A 6000-nucleotide genomic window follows, 5' to 3' on the forward strand; every position below is an offset into this window, starting at 1 on the left:
TGTCACAAATACATGACTTTAAGTGCTTTGTGTTTTAAATTAAAAGCTTCTTAAAGTAAGTACCACTTCCTAATTCTCAAGTAATGTTTGATAACTTCACTTAAAAGCAAATATAAACACAGAGTGTTTTGTTGCATTATGCTTTGATCCTTCATTCAAATATATGCACTTCAATTTGGGAAAGTAAAGCTGATACAACAAAAGTTTTAATAACCATTTCTTCTGTCACACCTGATGTCTAATAGCTTACAAAACGTGATTCATCAAGAGAATCCTGACTTTAGTGCTCTAAATTTGGACTTGAAGTCTAATGATAATTTTGTTTTCATGCAAGCAGTTGGAGTTTCTTGTTACATTGCAGAGCTGGGCTGAGAAGCTGAGCAGACCTGGGATCTAGACATAATTCTAAAAACAGCATCAGTATGGAGTACCAGAAAAATCAGGCATCGAGAACATCATTGTTAAACATGTGGTTACCATAGCCATGTTTTATATTTTGGAAATAAGTGGGCAAATACAATAATTCATTCAGTGTAGCTTATTCTTAGTTGTTCATTTAAGCCAAAGTAGAGTCAAAGAAACAACTGACAACATTTTACATTTGTCACTTACCTAATAATAGAAATGATACTCAGCGTCACTCATGATCAGGGAAATACAAATAAAGACTCTTGCTGAATTTTAAAATGAATCATGTAGAGGTTAATAACTTTCTTAAAGAAGAAACATTATATAAATCTGCATCATGGTGGTTTTATTTTTCTGTTATAAAGTTTAATGCTAGATTAACTTAAGTAATACACTATGCATTGAATAGAAGTGTTGTAATGAACAAACATTGGTTAACACTGGACTATGGTGCCATATATCTGTCATCCAGCACATGTAAGAGAGATTATAGGTGGTATAGTAGTGCAACATATGAAATATCAAAACACATTAAGGGATTAAGATATCTTAGACATTAAAATATTAGTGGATATATTTAATGTAAATACTTTATTTTTAAAATATTTAGTGTTTGTAGGGTCCTAGCCAATGAGCTTGTTGAGTGAGTCATACCCTTTGCTAAGGACATTATTCTTATTTGTATGATGGGCACAATGTATCCTACAAAATACTTTTCTAATGTTTATTTATTTATTTAGGTAGAGAGTGCAAGCAAAGAAAGGGCTGAGAGAGAAGGAGAGAGAGGATATGAAGCAGGCTTTGTGCTGACAACAGTGAGCCCGATGAGGGGCTAGAACTGACAAACCACATGATCGTGAACTGAGCCGAAGTCATATGCTCAGCTGCCTGAGATGCCCAGGTGCCCCAGAATAGCTTGCGAAATAGACTGGCCTCTAATCATTCCCATGTTTGTCGTAGTTGTACAGATTGGCAATATTGTGGCTTCTCCGCAGATATTTCTAAATGCCACTGGATGCATATCCATCAAATTGCAACTTTTAGTCTTAAGAATAACAGCTCCTTTAACAACATGATTTATTTTTTAGCCAGAAGAACAAAATGAGACAATACTCTGCAATTATTTTTATCATACTTATCACATATATGTGATTGCCAATAATTAAGGAAGAAAATACTTAAATTGTGAAAATTATGGGGCCATATATCTGTCATCTAGCACATGTAAGAGAGATTATAGATGGTTGGGCAGTATTAGAGAAAGATTAGAAATGCAAGTTTAATAATACTGAATTTTATATCAGTAGGGATATAGTGTAAGCTGCGGAAGAAATGCTGATTGATCTCTTTTGGTCATATTTAGAATAAAAAGTATTTCTGAGTATACTGTGGACTGTTTTTCCCACTTTATTTATTTATATATTTTGAGAAAAAGAGAGAGTGCAAGTGGATAAGCAGCAGAGAGAGAGAATCCCAAGCAGGCTTCATGTTGACGACCTAAGGCTTGATCCTACAAACTATAAGATCAATTCCATGAGCCGTGAGATCATGAAGTGAGCCAAAAATCAAGAGCCAGTCTCTCAATCAACTGAGGCCTCCAGGTGTTTGTTCTACTTCTACTGAAATCTTGTAGTCCAGCTGTTTTCAAACTTTTTTTTTACAAGTATCCATAATATAAAATGCATTGAGAAACTCCTGGGTGGCTCAGTCAGTTAAGCGTCCAACTTCTGCTTAGGTCATGATCTCACTGTTCAACAGTTGGAGCCCGACGCTCTGTGCTGACAGCTCAGAGCTTGGAGGCTGCTTCAGATTCTGTGTCCCTCTTTCTTTGCTCTCCCCTTCTCCTGCTCTGTCACTCACTCCTTCAAAAATAAACATTAAAAAATAGGTAAATAAAATAAAATGCATTGATATTCACAATAGGAAATATATTAGTCTCTAAGTTCAGTAAACACACATACACACAAGTTGACAGAATTGAAAATATTATGAAACTATACATACCTATTAAGATACCTGTGTTTTCTATTTTATAGTTTAGTATAAATAGTAAGATATCATATACATTTTATTGTAATTTCATGTGTTTTAAAAATGTCAATTTTATAACTCTCTAATGTGTGGTGACCTGCAGAATACAAAGCACTGTCTAATTCAGTTTTTCTCAAAGGGAGTGATTTTGTCCCCAGGGGAATATTTGGTAATGTTTGTAGATATTTTTTGACACAATAGGGAGATTACTGACATATAGAGTGTATAGTTTAATCATCCTATAATGCATAGCACATCTCCCTTCAACAAAGAATTATCTGGGCTAAAATATCCATAAAACTGAGGATGTGAAACCCTCATCTAATATATTTCACTGCAGAAACTAAATGTTAATACTGTTTTCCAGACTTCCATTGAGTCTGATTTCTAACTGTGACTTGAATTTTGTCAATGTTTGGAAGAATTTAATTCAGATCTGATTTAGGCAGAGAAAAAAGAGGAGGGTCACAAAGCAACACTTGAGGGAAAGATCCATGGCAGACATTGAAGATTTGCAAACAGAAGCTTCCTGATTTGGCACATTCCCTCTGTGACAGGGGCTGCTTTCCTGTTCATAGAGGCAGTGTTAAATTCAATGACCGAGAGCTGTTCTTATAAACCAAGCATGAGACTTAATCCTGCAGTTGTACAAATTGTCTGGTAATAAATTCTTGTCTGCCCAAAGTATTTAGAGTCATGTGAATTATCAGTAAATAAGGATAAAATTTATAACTTCTCCAAAGTAGTAATATGTACATTTCATCTCCCAAAATCAACCAATGAGTTGGCCAATGTATAATTATTCAGTTATTATAGCACACAGATACTGGTACAAATGGAGAACATTTTGAAGCAAGGATGCATTGAAAAGAAATACTTATTTTGAGTTATAATTTTTTTAGATAACACTATAGCAAAAAATGGACATATCAAAAGTAAGATATAAGTAATTAAAAAGCTACTTTTGAAGGGTGCCTGGGTGCTTCAGATGGTTAAATGTCAAAATCCTGATTTTGACTCAGGTCATGATCTCACAGTTTCTGAGTTTGAGCCCTGCATCAGGCTCCACGTTGACAGTGCAGAGGCTGCCTGAGATTCTCTATCTCTCCCTTATTCTCTCTGCCCTTCCTACACATATTCACTCTCTTTCTCCACCTTCCACAAAATAAAGAAACTTTAACAACAAAAAAGGCAACTTTTGATGGCATACCATTTCATCTAGGGTGACATAGCCCTTAAATAAGTTTTATAATCAATTAGATCCTTCCCTGTAAACTTTTTCAATTTTTATTGAAAATATTTGTAATATGTATCACAGATATTTGTAATTTTTCTTAATGGTTTAAAAATATTTCTTTTACAAAACATTAACACATTTTATGTACAAAATATTTAATCATTATATTGTCTATAATTCTACCTTACAATGATGTTATCCACCCATTGGTGGGCAGAGGAAACATGAAATGCCCCATTGAAAAGCACTTTATTAGGAGGGTTGCATATTTCTAAACATTTCGTCAAATACAGGCAAGAAAGATAAAAATCTTCTCAGAACAAAAATATTTGCATAAGTGAGCATTCTGTTGCTTCATGAAAAAAGAAACTGAAAATCAGAGATATTGAGATATACCCATAGCCACCGAATGGAGGTTATAATTCAAAGATGTCCTCTAAGCTCAGTGCTCTCTCCAGCCCACTCTGGCACATCCTTAGATGGATGACCTCTGCTTAGACCAGAGCAGCATCATGTCATCTTTGATCTGGAGAGGGTCTTTTACTATCTGAAGATCCAGGCTTCTCCCTCTCTAATTTATGTGAAATAATTTTTGTCACTTCATTTTCATGGTGCTACTCTTTAGAATCTGCTTATTTATTTAATAGACCATTGTGTTGATGGTGCTGATGACAATTTCAACTAATTATTTTACTTCAGTTTTTCATTTTAAACTGGCAATAATAATGATATGAATTTTCTAAGTATGCTTGGGTAATCATATATAGATAGTATGTAATGATAAATATGACATATATATGTGTAAATATATTACTTATAAATAAACACACAAATGCATATGTAAATTATGTATATATTAATTATATAATGTGCTTACCACACAGACTGGCCCATGGTAAAATGTCATAAACATTATCTTTTGTTAAAAAATAATATTGACTTTATGGCAACAATTTGCCTTTAGGCTGTCTGAGATGCCAATTAGCTAAGATTGCTAGATATTTCAATGGGGCAAGAAGCATGTACACAGAGTGGGGATAAGCCACTCAAAGGACTCTGAGAGGTTGCATGATGAATGAACATTTATTGATATAGAAAGATCAAAACTATTCTAGGCTGTCCTGGAAGATATGCAGAGGTAGACTCTGGCTTACCAATGGGATAGTTACCAAAATAGAACAGTATGTTGGTAAATTAACCAATAGGAAAATTAACCAGCAAAACGAGAGATTCAGTTTCATGATAAATAAAAGAGCTTTGCATAAATGCAACAAGGTATAGACTTGGAGAGAAATAAATCATTAAAATATTTTAGCAGCCAAGAAAGAGAAAATGGAAAAATAATTGTTATATTTTTAATGTTACCCAAACATTTAAATGAATACTTTAGGGTCTTCTAACAAATAATATTGGGAAACATGTTGGTACTGTACAAGGTTGTTTAAAAAACAGTACCTTTGGAGCACCTAGGTGGCTCAGTCAGTTAAGCAACTGACTTGATTTTGGCTCAAGTATTGATCTCATGCTCTTGGGATCCAATCCTGTATCGGGCTCCACACTGGGAATGGAACCAGTTTGTGATTCTCTCTTTCCTTCTCTCTCTTTCATAACAATAGTTATAAATTTCACCATACTGTTTTTTCACCAATACTAAGCTCTTTCACTAAAATAGAGTATTATAAGTCTTTTCTAAATGCCTGAAACTAGAAAATCAAGAAAGTCATAAGAAGGGACAACTGTCTCTAAATCTAATACTATTATCCCATAGTATCTTTTTCGAGTAGTGTTATCAGATTTGGCAAATAAAAATACAAGACACTCAGTATAATTTGTATTTTAGATAAATTAAAACTTTTTTAGTATAAGTCTGTTCCAGATATTGTGTGGGACATAGTTATATTTTTAAAAATTTGTTCATTGATTATCTGAAATTTGTATTTAACAAAATATCTTGTATTTAATTCTAGCAACTCTTTTTGGTAGATGCTGTTTTGTTTAGAGTAATTCTAGATATCAGATATTGGCCCTCAAATTTCAGTAGCCTAACAATAATATTTTATTTCTCATTATAACTCACATGACATTCCCAAATAAGCACCTTTCCAATCAGAAGAAGGAAGAAAATCCTTTTTACATTGTAGCTTCATTTTCAAAACAGGATATGCAGATTTTATCTGGGGATTGTCACCACTCTAGACAACTAGAAGCTTCAAGTTTTACACCTAGAAATCTTCTTTGCTTACTATCCTCAGATCTCAGAAACTGATTTTTATTTGGACCTAACCATTTTTTTCTTTTTAAAAATATTTTTTACATTTTATTTT

The sequence above is a fragment of the Suricata suricatta genome, chromosome 10 (assembly GCF_006229205.1).
Source record: "Suricata suricatta isolate VVHF042 chromosome 10, meerkat_22Aug2017_6uvM2_HiC, whole genome shotgun sequence".
Taxonomy (NCBI): Eukaryota; Metazoa; Chordata; class Mammalia; order Carnivora; family Herpestidae; genus Suricata; species Suricata suricatta.